The 19,441-nt window shown below is 41.2% G+C and overlaps 1 non-coding gene across 1 annotated transcript; it reads right to left on the reverse strand.

The window, feature by feature from the left end:
- Positions 1-6,928: 6,928 nt before the first annotated feature.
- LOC142428331 (U6 spliceosomal RNA) lies at positions 6,929-7,035 on the reverse strand. Its single transcript, XR_012780253.1, has one exon. It is a non-coding gene; the product is annotated as a U6 spliceosomal RNA (small nuclear RNA).
- Between the last annotated feature and the right edge of the window lie 12,406 nt (positions 7,036-19,441).

Consider the following 19,441-nt stretch of genomic DNA (forward strand, 5'->3'; position numbering starts at 1 on the left):
GCTACTTGAGCACCTTGTGCACATACACAGAGTAGGTCACCTCACTCCTTCGCTGGCATTTCTTACTGTGCTTCCTTTGAGCCATAGCTGCAGCCTCCTTGGGGCCCCTCCTTGGGCAGGCAGGGACTTAGTGGGGTCAGGTGGGTTGTTTGACTGGGACAGTACACCTGGAAAAGGTAACGCAGGCGTGCTAAGGCGAGCTCAGGGAGGACAGAAACTCTTGTGGAGCAGAAGGGCAAAAGTTTGCTTAATCTTTATTTTCAGTACGAATACAGACCATGAAAGCGGGGCCTAACGATCCTTCTGACCTTTGGTTTTTAAGCAGGAGGTGTCAGAAAAGTTATCACAGGGACAACTGGCATGTGGTGGCCAACCATTCACAGTGACGTCACGTTTTGTTCCTTTGATGTCAGCTCTTTCTATTGCTGTGAAGCAGAATTCACCAAGCATTGGATGATTCACCCTCTAATGGGGAACGTGAGCTGAGTTTAGACCTTCTTGAGACATATTAGTTTTACCCTAATAGGGATGTGTTGTTACCATGGTAACCCTGCTCAGAAAAAGAGGAACTGCAGGTTTTCATTGGGTGTGTGTGCTTAGTTGAGGAGCCAATGGGACGAAGCTGCCTTCTCTGGGATTAAGACAGACTCTTAAACTGCAGGGAGGATAGGACACGGCCAGGGAGCCTCCATTGGGCTTGGATAACCTCCAACTCTGCTGGCCTGGGCTATGGCTGTCTGTGAATGCCAGTCCCCACTATGCACTGGGACCAAAACGGTGGCAGCCCCCTCACCTGCCTGTCACACACCTCATGTTAGTGGTGATTCTGGTGCTAGAACATTGGTAGACAACCTGCTTTTGGTCAGGGTTTCCTATGGAGCAGGGCAGCTCCCTCCCTGTGATCTATTGCTGCCTTAACAGGACCTTCCAGTTGACCTCCCAAGTGGCGACGAGAAAAATAAGTCCCCACTCGGTCCCAGTGGAAGGGGACAAGGCTCCTAATGGTGGTGCCCAAGGCGCATGTACACCGGAGCATCTCCAGCCAGTTGCCGAAATGGGACTCCTGGTCGAGCTCCCATATAGTGGTGAGAAAAATGACTAATCCCCACCTGATGCCAGTCCATCCACCTTTTGCAGCAGGATCAGCCTGCGGTCTCAGGTGAGGGCCACAGGAACATTGATAACAGGTTATTTCTGGTCTCCTAGAAAGTATTAGTAAGTGTTCTTTCAAAACTATTGTTATGTGTGAACCCAATAACTTGAACTTAAACAAACAAAAAAACAAGGAAAAATGTTTATTCATCCTATGCGAATAATGTAGTCTCTAGATGCCAGAATCTTTAATTTTCATCTATCTTACAGTTAGTCTGGAAGGGTCTCATGAAATTTTATTTTGATTTAATTGCCCATCGACCTTTAAAGCAGCCTGAAACCCACTCAACTCTCATTAGTTCCTTGTTCTGCTGGATCCTTTGATCCTCCAGCTGACCCCTCAATGTAGAGGCCTATATGATTTACACTTCCCTTGAAAGACAAAATGTCACTTACAACCGATGACTGTGTGCTGTCCTTACCCTAGAGCCCACATTCATGAAAATACTCTGCCATATGGCGGCCCGTGTGGAGCTTAGAGAATTGCTTCAGCTCGCCTCCAAAAGAATGGTATATTGAGGGGTAGGAAGTCCTCACTGATTTTGTTGTCACCTTGTTTGTTCCTTTTTTTTAACTAAAGAAACTTCTTCCCTTTTTTAATAAGAAAAATAATAACTTTGTAAAAATAACTAGCACACTAGCATGTCTTTATGCAGGCCTTGGGTGTTTATTTGTGGTTTCTGGGGCTGTTGTCATATTAGCTGTCATTGAGTCAGTTCCATCTCACAGGCACTGAGTGAACTACAGAACAAAGCACTACACTCTCCTGTGCCAACCTCACAATTTAGGATGAACCCATTGTTGCAGTCACTTTGTTAATCCATTCAATAGAGGGATTCCTATTTTTCACTGCCCCTCCACTTTATCCAACTTAACATCCTACTCCAGGGACTGTTCTCTTGATAACTTGTCCAAAGTATCTAATACGAACTTTCACCATCTTTACCGCTAAGTAGCCCTCTGAAATTGCTTATCTGATATTACTTCTGCCAAGACAGACTTGTTTGTACCATCGCTATTCATGGTACTTGGGGTGTTCTTGGCCAGAACTACAACTCAACTACATTGATTATTCTTCTGCCTGCCTAATTCAGTGCCCATCTTTCGCATGCAGAGGAAGCCATTGACCATAGCATGTTTTAGTCAGGTGAACCCAATTCTCAAGGTAATATCTTTTTAAAAATCATTTTATTGGGGGCTCGTACAATTATTATCACAACCCATACATACATCCATTGTGTCAAGCACATATGTGCATTTGTTGCCACCATCATCCTCAAAACACTTGCTTTCTACTTGAGCCCTTAATATTGGCTGCTCATTTTCCCCCTCCCTCCCCATTCCCCCTTACCTCATGAATCTTTCATAATTTATAAATTATTATTTTGTCATATGTTATACTGTCTGTTGTCTCCCCCCACCCCCGCCCTCTTCTCTGCTGTCTATCCCCCAGGGAGGAGACTATACGTAGATTCTTGTAATCAGTTCCCCCTTTCTACCTCACATTCCCTCCACACTCCAGGCATCGCCACTCTCACTACTGGTCCTGAAGGAGTCATCTGTCCTGGATTCCCTGTGTTTCCAGTTGGTATCTATACCAATGTACATCCTTTGGTCTAGCCAGATTTGTAAGGTAGAATTGGGATCATAATAGTGGAAGGGAGGAAGCATTTAAGAACTAGAGGAAAGTTATATGTTTCATCGTTGCTACCCTGTACCCTGACTGGCTCATCTCTTCCCCATAACCCTTCAGTAAGGTGTGTCCAATTGGCTACTGATGGGCATTGAGAGTCCCCTCTGCACTCACTCACATTTACAATGATATGATTTTTTGTTTCTTGATGCTTGATACCTGATCCCTTTGACAGCTTGTGGTCACACAGGCTGATGTGTTTCTTCCATGAGGGCTTGTGCTGTTTCTGAACTAGACAGCCACTTGTTTATCTTTGAGCCTTTAAGACCCCAGATGCTATGTATTTTTATAGCCAGGCACTATTAGCTTTCTTCCTCAATGTAATATATTTCCAGCACTGTAAAGAGGTGTTATTCCCCTGTTTCATCCAATGTAATGTAGCTGTAGTTCTCTTGACTGTTACTATCATCATTTGGGGTGTTTTGGGGGGATTTTTTTTTTCACAAATTAACTTTTTCTGGAAGGACTTAAAATTACTCAAGCTTAGATTAAGAATGTTGATCAAGGTAGGATTCAGACCATGACAGTGTGTGTGTGGACGGGGGGAGGGTGGGAGCTTTTTGGAACTAGAGGAAAGTTGTAGTTTTTGTTTCTACATCGTACCCTGACAGGTTTGTCTCCTCTCCAAGACCCTTCTGTAAGGGGATATCCAGTGGCCTACAAATGGGCTTGCAAGTCTGGCTAGACCAGGTGATGTACACTGGTACACATGGGAACTGGAAACATAGGGAATCCAGGTTGATGATCCCCTAGGGACCTGTGGGGTGAGTGGTGATACCGGGAGGACTTTGGGAGGGTGGGTTGGAAGGAGGAACTGATTTCAAGGATCTACATGTGGCCTCCTCCATGGGGAACAGACCACCGAAAAGTGGATGAAGGAAGACGTGGGACAAAGCAAGATATGACAAAATAATAATTTATAAATTATCAAGGGTTTGTGAGGGAGGGGCCAGTGGAGAGGGAGGGGAAAAATGAGGACCTGATGGCAGGGGCTTGGGTGGAAAGCAAATATTTTGAGAATAATGAGGGCAACGAATGTACAAATGTGCTTTACACAATTGATGTATGAATGGATTGTAATAAGAGTTGTATGAGCCCCTAATAAAATGATTTTTTTAAAAAGAATGCTGATCAAGTAGGTCCAACCTTGTTCTTTAACCAGCCTGCCTCAGAGCTCTGAGATTGAAACCTGGACTTAAGACCTAGGGGAAGGTGAACAAGCGGCCATCTAGCTCAGAAGCAAATAAGCCCACATGGAAGAAGCACACCGGCCAGTGCGATCACGAGGTGCCCAAGGGACCAGGTATAAGGCATCATGCAAAAAAAAAAAGATATAAGTGTGTGTTTGTATGTGTATATATGTGTATATGTATATATGTATGTGTATATATGTATATATATATCATATCAAATGAAGGGGGAAGTGCAGAGTGGAGACCCAAGGCCCAAGTGTCGGCCAATGGAGATCCCCTCATAGAGGCGTTTAGGAGAGGAGATGGGTTAATTAGGGTGTGAGGTAGTATCGATGAAGAACACAGCTTTCCCCCAGATCCTGGATGCTTCCTCCCCCCAACTACCATGATCCGATTTCTACCTTGCAGGGCTGGATAGGACAGAGGCTGTACACTGGCACATATGAGGGTTGGAGGTACAGGGAATCCAGGGTGGATGATACCTTCAGGACCAAGGGTGTGAGGGACGATGCTGGGAAAGTGGAGGGTGAGTGGGTTGGAAAGGGGGAACTGATTACAAGGATCCACATGTGACCTCTTCCCTGGGAGAGGGACAGCAGAGAAGGGGGGAAGGGAGACTCCGGATAGGGCAAGATATGACAAAATAACGATGTATAAATTACCAAGGGCATATGAGGGAGGGGGGAATGGGGAGGGAGGGGGAAAAAAAAGAGGACCTGATGCAAGGGGCTTAAGTGGAGAGCAAATGCCTTGAGAATGATTGGGGCAGGGAATGTATGGATGTGCTTTATACAATTGATGTATGTATATGTATGAACTGTGAAAAGAATTGTATCAGCCCCAATAAATTGTTAAAGTAAAAAAAAAAAGACCTAGGGGAATGGTGAGCCTTATATTCCAGATATTTATGACAACTGGGCATGACAGAGTCAAAGATAAATTGTGTATTTTTCTAGTAGTCTGACTTGCATATTAGTTTTATAGGGGCACAAACATACACCCCTGTCAAATAACTGCCACTTCACAACTCCCTGACTAAGAAACTCTCGGGGGGTTGAAAAGGGCAATGCCAATGACATCAATCTAGGATATCCGACTAGCCACATCAGGCTAATGTCTCCCTACTTTATCACAGCTTAGCCTCTTCCCGTCACATTCATTTTGTGTTCCTACCCCTCCAGGCTCCTGGTCGAGCAAGTTTCACAAGTGGTGCCAAGATACTAGCTTTTTCTCTCTCCCTAGAAATCCAAAACTATGGGTGAGATGTAGGTGTTATAGTGAGATAATCAGGGAAAAGGATAAAAACATGTAAAGGGGAAGAAACTGTTGGTAGAAAGGTACACAGATAGTATCAGCACTGAAATAATTGATCACACCTCATAATTCTGTAAATTTTTAAAGTACATTGTAAATGTTTTTATAGCAATAAAACTAGCATAAGAATATTGTAGCATTGAGTTTATTGACTTTGGCTTGAAAACATAGATTCTTCCTGAAAATTCACCTATTTTGATAACAAATTAAAGTGTGTGGGTTCCTCTATGAAGTCAACCTTTCAAAACCTAGGCCAACGCTCAACTTAAGCATTGAATTCCCAAGGCTATACAGTAATCCAGGGTCATAATTGCCTTTCAGGAAGACCTGGAATCCATTCATCCTCTGAGACTAGGAGATACCTGCTTCTATTACATGAATGTCAATGAAGGGGACCTGACGAAGAGAAGAATGGACTCTATTAGCATAGCGTGGGCTCTGTCATTAAAACAAATACCTCAGGTTGAATCCTAATCTTCAGCTCAGGGGCACAGGGTGGGCACTCCTTAGGGCAAGAAGTGCAGGCCAACAACCTGACATACCTAAGTGATCACTCCTCTTCTCTTTCAGGTTGCAGATTTGCCACACATACCAAAATACAGGCCAGTCTAGGGAGCCAGAAGCCTGGGACTGCTGTCTTGCACACTTAAGCATCACAAGGATTTGAACTTCTGAATGGTTGTGAACCAAATCTGTTCACCTCACTGCAAATGTCCTAGTGTCTCTGCTTTTTATTTAGAGAGTGCATTGATTTTTATTCCAGAAGCTTGACTACAAAATGGTGAGTACTACAGAAACCTAGGGTATTTGCATTATACAAAGTAAGGTCAGGTAGTGATCGCTGGAAACCTGAGGTTAGATTATAAGGTAAAAGTGTGATGGGCGCGGCACAATGGATGGAGCTTTCTGAAGCTGTCTATTTCTATCAAATGCATATGTGGTTCCAAGCACTGGATAACTGTGATGGTCTTCCTTATGTGCCTTGAGGCTTGTTACATAAGGTATCAGCATCCCAGTTTGGGCCTTGGTTTTTTGAAATGTGTAATAAACTTCCTGAGTAGAGTCCAGATATAAAGGTCTACCAGAGGACATGAATTCTTAGCTCATCCAGAGTCACCATTGCTTCTTCACTACAGTTTTCTTTATTCCATCAGGCAGTGACATATTTTCTTTAGATTTTTAAAGATGGCAGATTTGGCTCTTACACTGTTGGACGTATCTTCTCATGGCTTCATCAAAAGAATGAGTCTGTTTGAAATGTGTCCAGTTGGTCAATAAATGAGAATTCCTATTCCTTATATTTGTTTATGTTGATAAAAAGCCCTGAAGAAACATTCCTCACTGGTAATGTCCCTTTCTACAACAGATGAAATCCTTCCTAGGCTTGCAGTATCTTTACCTTGCCTTACATAATTAACACAATTATTGTGCTATTATTAAAAACACAGCCACTGAAGGTGGTTTATTTTGCTTGAACTTTTTTAAAAAAACAAATAATTGTGTCTCTTCAGAGGATCCCATTCATAACATATCCCATGTATTGAGGTTGATACCTCATCACCTTTACTTTTTTTTTTTTAATATGGATTGCTTCACGAATTTGTGTGTCATCCTTGTGCAGGGGCCATGCTAATCTTCTCTGTATCGTTCCAATTATAGCACATGTGTTGCCGAAGCAAACACCATCTTTGCTTTTTAATAGCATTTGTCCTGTACTTCTTCCAAGAGACCAAAAACAAAAGATACAAACTCATTTCCATAGAAATGATTCCAACACAGAGTAACTTTAAAGTTGTGGGTAGAGCTGCCCTAGAGGTTTCTTGCACTGTAACTATGTATGGGCATAGAAACTTTGTCTTTCTCCAGTGAAATGACTGATACTTTCAAAGTACTGACCCAGCAATTAGCTCACTGTACTACCATTGCTCCATTATCCATGATAGGTTTGTGATAAGAATTGTACGAGCCCCCTAGAAAATGATTTAAAAAAAAAAAAACATCTCTTAATTTTCAATGAGAATTCTGGATGTCCTGCTTCTGCAACAGGTCTTTTTGAAGATATTATTACTTATTTTAAAAGGGACACCACTAACTTCCTTTTCTATCTCTTCATTCAGGAACATATCACTTCACATGCTCATTGTTTTTTATCCATTTTTAGATACAGCTTGATGGCACTTTTGAAGATATCACAGAAGCCCACATTTTATTTAGTCTGTTAATCCAGAGACCACAAATCTGGGATGATTTCCAAGCTCAGCCCCTTCAAGTGTCTTGTGAATAACTGCCGGCCTGCCTTTAGGAGAACACAAGTAGGTGATGATACTGGCAGTATAATCATTGAGCTTGTATTCTGTTAGTTTAACTAGTAAAATTCAGAACCATGAAAGGGAGGTCATCATGTGCTTCAATATTCTCAGTCCCTCTTCAATTCTTATTTGTCTCATTCATATGCAATCCTTGTATGAATATCCTGTGTGAGAACTTTGTATGAATATCCTGTGTGAGAACTTGGTATGAATTTGTGTAACCATAAGTTTTCCAGGATATAAGTAGCAATAGATATTGGTTTCAGCATATTTGTTAGTCTAGGTAGACTAGAGAAACAAATTCATAGACACGTGTATAAGAAAAAAGCTTTTGAGAAAAAAAAAAGAGAAAGAAAAAAGCTTTATATACAAGAACAATTGGGTATTAAGAAAACATCCGAGCCCAGTCCAGATCAAGTCCATAAGCCCAATATTAGCCCAGATGTGCAATACTAGTCCGTAAATTCCTTGTTACACTCACACAGCCAAGTAATGATGGATGCAGGAAGATCACAGGCCAATGGGTGAAAAGCCTTGTAAATCCAGTGGCAGTAGAAGCACCGCAGCGCTGGCAGGGGTCTCCACATGGCTCCTATAACTCCCAGGGCTCTGGCTCCATCAGCCTTTCTCCATGTGGCTTGTCAAAAGCGATGTCTAGTGATGGGGAGAGGGCGGGGGTCCCACCCCCAGTGAGCTATTTGTCTCCTTAGTGCCTCCAAAGAGGTCATCAAGCTGCTGCCTGATTGACAGGCTAGCCCCCACCCCTCTCATTCTTAAGTATGTGCTTTTTGTTTTGTTTTTTTGGGGGGTTAGCTAAGTTCATTCATTTCAAACTCATAACAACCCTATACACAAAAGAACAAACCAACGTACAATATTGAGTCATTTTCATTATGGTTCATAACTCTGAGCCCATTATTGAAGCTATTGTGTCATTCCATCTCCTCATGGGCCTTATTCTGTTTGACTGTCCTCTACTTTGCCAAGTATGATACCCTTTTCCAAGTACTGGGGTCTCTTGATATCATGTTCAAAAATGTGAGATGAAGTACCATCATCCTTGTTTCTAAGGAATATTCTGGATGTACTACTCCAAGAAAGATTTGTTTGTTCCTTTAGCCAAACCAAAACCACTAGCATTAAGTCAGTGCTGACTCATAGCGACCGCCCTGTGGGTTTCCAGGACTGTAACGGTTTACAGGAATAGAAAGTCCAGTCTTTCTCCTGAGCAGCTTCTGCTGCTGGTGGTTCATCAGTTAACCTTTACTCTGCGATCCACATGGTTAGTTCCTTTGACAGTCCATGGTAATTCCAATATTCCTCAATAGCACCACAATTCACATCCAATGATTCTTTACTCAATGCTCAACTTTCACAAGAATATGAAGCAAATGAAAATACCATCACTTGAGTTAAACTTGGTATGAAGACATATGGCAGTAAATTTAAGTAAAGTCATGGTTACCCAATTTAGCAATATTTTTGATGATTTGGATGTTGCCTGACCACACTAGAACGTTCCATTGTTTAAATATAGACTAATGTAGGTGTCATGAATCAGAAGAGATATGGCTCTGGTTTGTGGTGAATATTTTCATTAGCTATCTTTTTACATAGTCATTTATCCTCCTTTCTGTCTGGCTGTTTGTTTCTCTCTCTCTCTCTGTTGATATCTGCTCTACCTATCACTGGGAATAAAAATGTCCTTGATTTGTGGCTGCATATAACTCCCAGAACAGGTTACACTCTTGTGTGGATTAAGAGAAGTCTGCAGTAGATAAAGTGAAGACTTCAGAAAAAATTCTGGGTTACCCTAAAAGCACTGTTAGCAGCATTCTTTGAGTGGGAGGAGCAGACCCAGAGGCCTCCCTTTATCCTGTTCAAGTTGATTTACAAATGCACCTCCAATATGCAAATACCTCTGGCAGCCACATGAAGCCACAGCACCCATATATGTAAATTCAAAATCCTCATCACTCTGGATAGCCTTTTGGGGTGTCATAAATCTTATCCACATGAACATGAAGCATGTGTGGGTTTTCCTTTCTGGTGGCAACTCTGGGAGGTGAGTGCTTCAGGGATTCCTACATGAAGTCTGGGGATGCAACATCTGAGCACATGACTCTGTTTCTTTTCATCACCAGGTGTCCTGGCTCAGGTGCAGCTACAAGAGTCAGGCCCAGGAGTGGTGAAGCCCTCACAGACCTTGTCTTTCACCTGTGCTGTCTCTGGATTCTCTTTAAATAGCTATTATGTGCACTGGATTGCCAGGCTCCAGGAAAGGGCCTGGAGTGAGTTGAGGTAATAACATGATGGGAAAATATACTACAATCCATCTCTCCAGTCATGACTCAGCATCACCAAGGGCATTTCCAAGAGCCAACTTATTTATAACTCAGCTCTGTGAATCCTGAGTACACAGCCATGTAACACTGATGGGAAGTCTGTGTGAGCCCAGACACAAACCTCCCTGCAACAGGCCATGGTTCCAGGACATGCACGAGAGAGGAGTCAGGGATGCTTTCTGCTCAGAAGCTGCAGTTTCCCCCATGTTTTCAGCACGCCTCTAGGGATTATCATGTATACACTCTGGGGAATCTTCATGCATCTGAATGTATCTTCTTTTCATTGGAATGGGCTTTGTCTGTCTTTGATCATATATACAACAGAGTTCACAGTTATATGTCTTGATAAGATATGTCTGCAATTGACTGTACTAACTAGAATTATTTGTTGTCAAAGCCAGAGACATTCGAAAACACCAAACACCACCACAGAGTCTATGCCAACTCACAGTGATGCTATTGTGAGTTTCTGAGACTATAACTGTTTACAGGAGTAAAAAGCCCTCTCTTCCAGGGAACATCTGGTTATTTTAAACTGTATACGAGCAGATCTCAGCCCAAAGCATAACTACTTTACATAAGAGAGATCCTTAAAGAAACCTTAATGCAAGAAAAATTTCTCTTATGAATCTCAAAGTTTCTTTAAGCAATCAGATGTATTCATACATGCTCCCACATGTATATTTATGTAATAATGTTAACTTACAGTGACCTGGATAATATTGTATGTGTTGATAGTCTTAGGTACGCTTGAGTTGGCTTCAACTCACAGAGATCCTATGTGCAACACGATGAAATGCTGCCCGGACGTGCACTATGCGCACAATCATTCCTCTGTTTGGACTGATCACTGCAGCCATTGTGATATTCATCTCATTGATAGTCTCTCTCATTTGCATTGACATTTTACTTTACCAAGCACAAGACCATTCTCTGGGGACTAGTTCCTCCTGATGACATGACCAAATGAGTGCAATGAAGTCTTGCTCGAATGCTTCCATGAAATATTCAAGATGTTGGACAACAGAAAAGTGAGTGAAGCGAGATGTTGGACATTGTAAGATATGACAAAATAATAATTTATAAATTATTAAGGGTTCATGACGGATGGAGAAGTGGGGGTGGAGGGGGGAAATGAGCTGATAACAAGGGCTCAAGTAGAAAGCAAATCTTTTGAGGATGATGGCAACAAATATACAAATGTGTTTCAAACAATGTATGTGTGTATGGATTGTGCTAAGAGTTGTACAAGCCTCCAATAAAAATATTTTTAAAAAAAGAAATATTCAAGATGTGTTTATGTGAAAACAGACCTGTTTGTCCTTCAGACCACTCATGATATATTTAATGGTATTCCCTAACACCATAACCCAAATGTATCAATTCTTCTTTGATATTTCTTACAGGGTTTGGGCCATAATTGGAGTCACTCTTAGTTTTCACAACTGCGGCAGCTATTTCTGGCACTACAGATAGTGTCCAAGGTGCTTCTAAAATCATACAATTCATAAAGGCAGCACCACGCAATAAACTCTTAGGAGCAGAAAATAGCAATAGTGCTGACATTGAAGAAATCTATGTAATGTCTAAACATGGGGCAACAAGAAGATAAACATTCATCTGCAGAAATAAAGGTCGATGCATGTAAGTTATACTTAGATGAACCTGGACCACAAAATCATGTGGCACGATGATTAAATGCTCAACTTTTAGCCAAAAGGGTGGTAGGTCAAAACGAATCAGTGATTCAGTTTGTTAAAGACATGATTACTTTCTCCCATGAGTGTTATGGATAAGAAAACCTTTATCAGACAGTTCTTCTCTTTCATGGAGGATCTAACAACCATCCTACACCCAAGCAAACTTGGGCGCTTAAAGTTCTGTAAATGTTGACAAGACATTTTCAGCCAACAATTAGCCAAGACACAGTGAGCTTCAACATATGGGCAATGATCAAGACAGTGTATTCTGTTAAAAATTTCCCGTTGTTAGGTGTGTTTCCCACATAAAACATCTACCCTTTCCCCCTGACCTGAGAAGAACCTTGTATTTTGATTTGTTTTTTGATGCTGTTAAATGCCAGAGTGCATTCCAATTCTACGTGATTCAATGGACAACAGAACTAAAGAATGCCTAGTTCGGCACCACAATCACAATGACTCTTTTTGAGCCCATTGTTACAGCCACCATGTCAATCCATCTCATGATGTAGCTTCTTCATTGATCCCCTACTTTATCATGGAGGATGTCTTTCTCAAGGGACTGGGATAATGATAATGCTGAACAAAACAAAGTCTCACTATCCTTGATTCTAAAGGACTCTCTGGCTATTTCACTCGAAACAGATGTTTGTTTTATTGAAAGCCTGTCCACGGTACTTTCATCATTCTTGTCAACACCATAAGTCAAAGGTCATCAGTTTTTATGGCCCTCCTTATTCATATAATATTTAAAATTATAACTTGGCTTCTAAAAGTGACATTTAAGAAGTCCTGTAATATGAGCCTTTTGGTGCAGAGATATAAAGGGCTGTGGTGGCGCTATGGGATAAGATTTGTTTGTGCACCACAAGGTCAAGGATTTAAACCAGCCAACGGTTCCCCGAGTAAGATGACGTTGTTTATGCCTGTAAATAATTACAGTAAGAGAAAGCCTAACAAGTAGTTCTCAGTCCTCTAAGGTCCCCATTGAATCAGAAGAGACGCAATCATAGTGGTTTGGTTTTGGAGGAAGAGCTTGTTTCTTAGCTCGGTTGCTTGCTACATTGGTTTTCCCTCAATGCAGAAGAATGTCTGGGGTGTTCATAGCGCTCAGACCTCAGAAACAATAAATTAATGCATACATTAGTGGATGCATATGTTCAAATCAAACAATAATGCTGCACTGGAACTCATAATTTTGTAATTGCAAATATTGGAATCTATGGAGCCTACTAATTCAAGGTATGCTTGTGGGTCACATCACTCCCATCTGTGTCACCCAACTTATTTCAACAACCAGCTCTGGAGATACTTTCTGATGGAGCTGTGGTGCCTGCGCATTAGCATACTGTTTATAGTTCCTCACTCGTATCACAGCCAGGAACACTCATAGGCAAATGCCTGTTGTGGTTTGTTACTTAAATGAGGCCACCACCTTCACCACCCTGCAATCAGGGGATCCCAGAGACTTCTGAGTCAAGAGTCTTTGATACAGAAATGTCTGCCTCCTTTCTCGTCCTCCTGATGGTGCTGGGTCTCCCATCAGGTCAGTGGCAGGCAGATGCAGGGGGTCACAGCAGATTCAAAGACCCATGGGTCCTTTAATACTTGTTCTGACCTTGCTTATCCTGGGTATATTTGATTTCTGTTTTTAACTTGATCATTTCCATGTCCTTAAAGATGGATGCTGGAATCTTGTTCAGAATTGCATTATCATTACACATCGCTTAGAGCAGTGGTTCTCAATCTGCCTAATGCCGCAAACCTTTAACATATTTCAAGTTGTTTTTGTTGCTAGTTCATAACTAATTTTACTACTGTTATTAATTGAGAGATCCCTGTGAAAGGGTTGTTTGACCCCCCCCCCCAAAAGGGTTGTGACCCACAAGTTGAGAACCACTGTTGTAGACCATATTAACCTAAATCATTTTATTTCATAATTTTAATTTAAGTCAGTAACTTTTCATATAACTTTCACTTTCTTTATCTCATGACTTTCAGGAAACACTCCGGGACCATGTTGGGTGGAATCTCAGTCCAAAGGAGAGATTCAGGTTCTAGATCAAGGTCCTGGCCCTCAGCCCTGTATGCATTCCTAGATTACAGCCAAGACAGCATGCCAGACTTAAGAAAAAGCCATCTTGGAAGAAAAGACTCCATTCATCTGTAGAGCTTTTCAGTCGGGCACCTAGATAAGATCAGAAAAACCAAACAGTAACACAGTAGTTAGAATTGTTACCTGTAAACTTTTATTCTTGTTAGCCAATTAACAGAACACAGCTGCATCCAATTGGATTGTATTTTCCTTGGAATCATATTTTCTGCCATCATTTCCACATTTCAGAATATTGGGAGGTTTAGTGCACCTTAAGTATGACTGACCAAATCTAACTCCAAGCAGCATTTATGACTGTTCTATGCAGGTTCACAGGGAATCAGAACTGACTACAGGACCCTAACAATTACAAAGGATCATCAAAACATTATTTGCTATGTTTGAGACTGGTATTGCAGTCACTCTATCAGTGCACCTCCTTGAGAACTTTACAGAAGGAAATATCTCCTCCATGGTCATTTCAGTCAACACATCCTATCTTCAGATTATCACATTGTAGTCTGAGGACACGGTCACCTATGACTATGCAAGAAACAATGAAAACTCATATCCTGAAAATGCCAGACACCCAGGACAGAGGGAATGACTTTGACAATTCATTTGCTGTCCTTTTTCCCCCTTCTTTCACTTAGTGGTTAAAGCTTTGTGAAAAAAAGCTTTTATTTCCTGAAAATAGTTTCAGTTTTGGGCTGTTAAACCAGCTCCACAAAATTGGAGGAAACATTCTCTAGGACTCAAATCATACAATTAGGCCACAAACACAATCACCGAGTCAATTCTAACTCAGGGGCATTGTAGACTCTGGATTGTACATTTTTTTTGGAGGTAGACCCTTTAATCATTCTTCCCAGATGCTGGATTTCAGGTGGTCAATGCCCTACCCACCGTGCACCCAGGGTTCCTATATCCTCATAACAATTTAACACACCAAAACCAATCTAGTATTGTTTTAGATTCCATGGGGGGGGGGATTCTGATTCACCGTGTCCAGTTGTGCACAGAGTAGAACTGCATTCCCATTTGAAAGGCTAAGCCCTTTGAGAATGAACTCACTATACCATTTAATAGCCGGGTACCATAAACTTTCTTCACATTTGCTTATGCACCTGCTTTGTCTTCAGCTATTGTGTTGCGAAGGCGAGCAACATGGAATGCCAGTTTAATAGAACAAAGTATTCTTGCATTGAGGGAGTGCTTGAGTGGAGGTCCAATGCTACCTTAATACAAAACCTATACATATATGCACACAGATCTATCTCCACATACTCATACATATATTTACATATGTACATGCCTTTATTTAGACCTCTCTATATGCCCTTTGCCTCCTAGCTCCTCTATTTCCTTTGACTTCCTCTTGTCCTACTATCATGTTCAGCCTTTACTTTGGTTTCAGTAATTCCTCTTTACATCAGCCTTGGTCATGCCCTACCAGACCTCCTACACCCTCTTCACCACCGATTTGGATCACTTGTTCCCTTGTCCCTGGGTTTGTTAACACCACTTCCTTTAACCCCACCTCCCCCTCTCCCATGTCCCCCAGAACTGTAGGTCCCATTGTTTTCTCCTCCAAATTGTTAATCCAGCCTATCTTATTTAGACAGACCTGCGGAGATAATAACATGCACAAAAACAAGACAGAGCAAAACCAAGCAACAATATACAACAAACAACAAGCCAATGACAAAAGCTAAACAAGCGGCCATCTAGCTCAAAAGCAACAAAGCCCACCAGCCTGTGCAATTATGAGGTGTTGAAGGGATCAGGTATAAGTCATCATCAGAACAAAAAAAATCGTATCATTGTGAAATGAGGGGGAGTGTAGAGTGGGCACCAAAAGCCCATCTGTAGGCAATTGGACATTCCCTTACAGAAAGGTCGTGGGGAGATCAGTCAGTCAGGGTGTAGTGTAGCAAAGATGAAACACACAACTTTCCTCTAGTTCCTAAATGCTTCCTCTCCCCACCCACTATCATGATCACAATTCTACCTTACAAATCTGGCTAGACCAAAAAATATACACTGGTACAGATAGGAACTGGAAACACAGGGAATCCAGGGCAGAAGATTCCTTCAGGACCAGTGGTAGAGCGGCAATACCAGGAAGGTAGAGGGTAGAGGGTGGTGGGGTTGAGAGTGGAAATGGGGATCGATTAGAAGGATCTACATATAACCTCCCTGGGGCAGGGACAACAGAAAAGTGGGTGGAGACATCAGACAGTGTAATAAATGACAAAATAATAATTTATAAATTGTCAAGGGTTCATGAGGAAGGGGGAGTGCAGAGTGAGGGGTAAAATGAGGAACTGATGCCAGGGACTTAAGTGGAGAGCAAATGCTTTGAGAATGATGAGGGAAATGAATGTACAAATGTGCTTTACATAATTGATGTGTGTATGGATTGTGTTAAGAGTTGTATGAGCCCCCAATAAAATGATTTTAAAAAGAGAACTAATTCACTAAGCCTGGCTTCCAACACATTCTCAGTGAGTTTGAATCACCAGCCATTTGGTTTGTAATGCAGTGCTGTAAGAACTTCTCTTAAGCTTGACTCATGCCCCACTTTAGAATTTTTAATATGCTGTCCTGGCCTCTTTCATCACTAAAGTATGTAATCTCTTTCTCCTCCACACCCAGTTTTGCCCCATCACAAAGTATTATTACTCAAATGTCAATATCCTCCTGTTTTCAGAATGTGCCCATTTTCCCATTCCACCCTGCCTCACAAAGTTAAAAAGATTATGCTTCTCTTAGCTTCTGTAAACTGCTTGCTGAAAGGAATGTGGAACCCCCAACCTTCCCTGCTTACACACTGAAAGCTTTGTAATAGCCTCAACCCCTCCTGATTGCTAAACCGGCAGCGGTTTTTGTCCTTATAAATCCACCTGACTATAATTTTCAGCTTTGAGTAATTTCGTTGAGATTTGAATCCTCCCAAAGGCCACCAGCTAGAATAAAGACTCCCAATTTGGACATAAATGAAATTACATTACTTATGCACACCAGAAGACTGCATGAGAAGCGTAAAATGAGAGCCCATGGACAGGGACATTTATTTTTAATCAATGACACATCAGTCAAAGGGATAATTACAAAAAAATACGGAACTCTACATCTCAATAAGAAAATAACAAGAGACCAAATCAAAAAATGGGGAAATGATATGAACAAAAATGAAATACAAATGATTAACCAAAAATGAAGTACAAATAATTAACAATGATTAGCAAATGAAGTACAAATGATTAACTTCACCAAAAATGAAATACAAATGATTAACAAACATGTAAAAAATGCTCACTAGCCTTCAGGAAGATGCAAATTCAAAGCACAATGAGATAGCACTTAACCCCTACAATGCCAGCCCAAAACAAAGAAGCAAAACAACAAATGCTGGAAAGGATATGGAGGGATTGGGATTCATATATACCGCCGGTAGAGATACATACGGCCACTGTGGAAATCAATGTGGCACTACTTAAAACAACCAAAGCTTGAAGTCCCATATGATCCAACAATACCACGATTAGACATCATGGAATTCATACACAAAGCAATATACTTTTAAAAACAACAAACTAAAGCAGAGGTAAAGCTCAATTGAAAATAAGAGGAATATTTAAAACTATAAGATTTAAAATGGGTGAAAAAGGATCTCAAAAGTTAAAGTGCTATATTTTAACTTAACTGCATCTGAATAATCCACCTTCCAAAGAATTCTGCATGAGAACAAGGCCATTCACATACCTGTTCTATGGTCACAGTATTTCTCCAGTTAACGTAGTTAACATGAGTCAAAGGAGTGATCAAATGTAAAATCAGATATTGTTCTTGGTATCAATGTACATATGAACACAGGATGAGTTTATCAGGCTTTCCCAGTAGCTGTATTCATGATTTCCTGCAGGATTTACATTGCAGTCATACACTGTGACAGACATTTTGTGCAGCCCTTCTGTCCAATTACTACATCACAGTTTATCCTATGAGCTTTGGGGAACATCAAAGAAAATGTAATTGGATACTGGAATCACTGTTAATCACTAAATGCATATGCACTGCCACATGCCCTATATTCATACGGTTTCTCTGCTGTACAAATCCTCTATTGTCACATGACTCCTTTCGGGCTAAAGGCCAGCCAATCAGAACTACATTCGTTAACATCCCAATGTAGTCTAGTGACACACTGAGAGAAACCAAAGAGGGTATTTGCAAAGTCACTATATTGCCAGAGCTTTCCTTCTTATTGAGATCACTTGTATGTGATGTCACATGACTTCCTGTAGTTTCCTATCTTGAGTGAATTTTGTATGTTTTCAGTTTTGTGTGTTTCTGTGAAGAAAACATAGAAGCACAGGTAAAAGTTTTACCCACATTCAATGCAGTTTCATGGTAACTATCCTACCTGAAATCATTGATGAGACATAAGCGTTTAAATTTTTTTAAATGTTTTTTTTATGATTTAAAACTTAACAGAGTAAATTGGTTTTCTATTCAACAGTTCATACATTGATTGCAGTCCCCAAGATGTACCAGCCTTCTTCCCACTTCTGCCCCCTCCCTGTGCTTTTATACTATTCATCCTTCTTTCATGTTTCTTCTAGCTTTTATGTGTCTTTAGCCATAAGCAAATGCTTTTCTTTTGAGTTTGTATGGTTGATTTTCCAGGGAGTGTATGTTATTCTTGGATGTTATTCTTCCCCTCCAAGTCTATATATTGTTGGGCTGAAAGCTGAGTCAGAGGAGTGAGTACAGGTCCAAGAGTTAAACATCGCTAAAGACCACAATCTGTTGATTCCAAGTTTCCAGCAGACCAGTAAGCCTGATCTATTTTATGGTTTTGGTTTGTTCCAGTTTCTTCCCCACTCGACGCAGGACTCTCTTTTGTGATCCCTTTCAGAGTAATTAGCACTGGAACCCGAGCACCATCTAGTTCTTCTACTAGTCTCAGGGTTGTGGAGGCTGAGGTTCACTGTGTTCCATTCATCCTTTGGATTAATTGTTCCCATACATTTTCTATTTTCTTTATTCTTATTTTATGGTACTTCTGTGCTGTCTCTGGTGGCTAACAAAGAGCATGCAGGTGGGGCAGGTACACGTGTCATCTGGTGGGCACTCTGCTTGGTATAGCTGTGATCCAGAAACACCAGGTTGAGTTCTCTTTTGGGTACTGAAAGTTGGAAGAGCAATGAGGTACCCATCCACTCTGTGGAAGTCTGGAAGTTCTTCTCCCCACAAGGGTGGTCATGCCAGTAGAGGGACAGCAATGCAGAACATGGATCCCCATATGGTCACAATTGTCTGTTTCCACGCTTGCCCAGGCCAAACTCTAGCACCTCTTCCTCTGTTTTGAAAGCTTTGTTACACTAACTCCAATGAAAGGTTTTCTTCTTTGAAATTGTCTAGTGTTTAAGGAAACCTGACTTCCACATATAAGATTTTCTACATTAATTCATGCAAAGAGCTTCTTTCCTTTGTGAAATCTCTGATGTGCTGTAAGGCATCACGTCTGGCTGAAAGCTTTAAAACACTTATTAAGGTTTTTCTCCACAAAGAATTCATAGATGAGTTATGAGATGTGCTTTCTGAATGAAGCCTTTGCTACATTCACTACAT

The sequence above is a fragment of the Tenrec ecaudatus genome, chromosome 15 (genome assembly GCF_050624435.1).
Source record: "Tenrec ecaudatus isolate mTenEca1 chromosome 15, mTenEca1.hap1, whole genome shotgun sequence".
Classification (NCBI taxonomy): domain Eukaryota; kingdom Metazoa; phylum Chordata; class Mammalia; order Afrosoricida; family Tenrecidae; genus Tenrec; species Tenrec ecaudatus.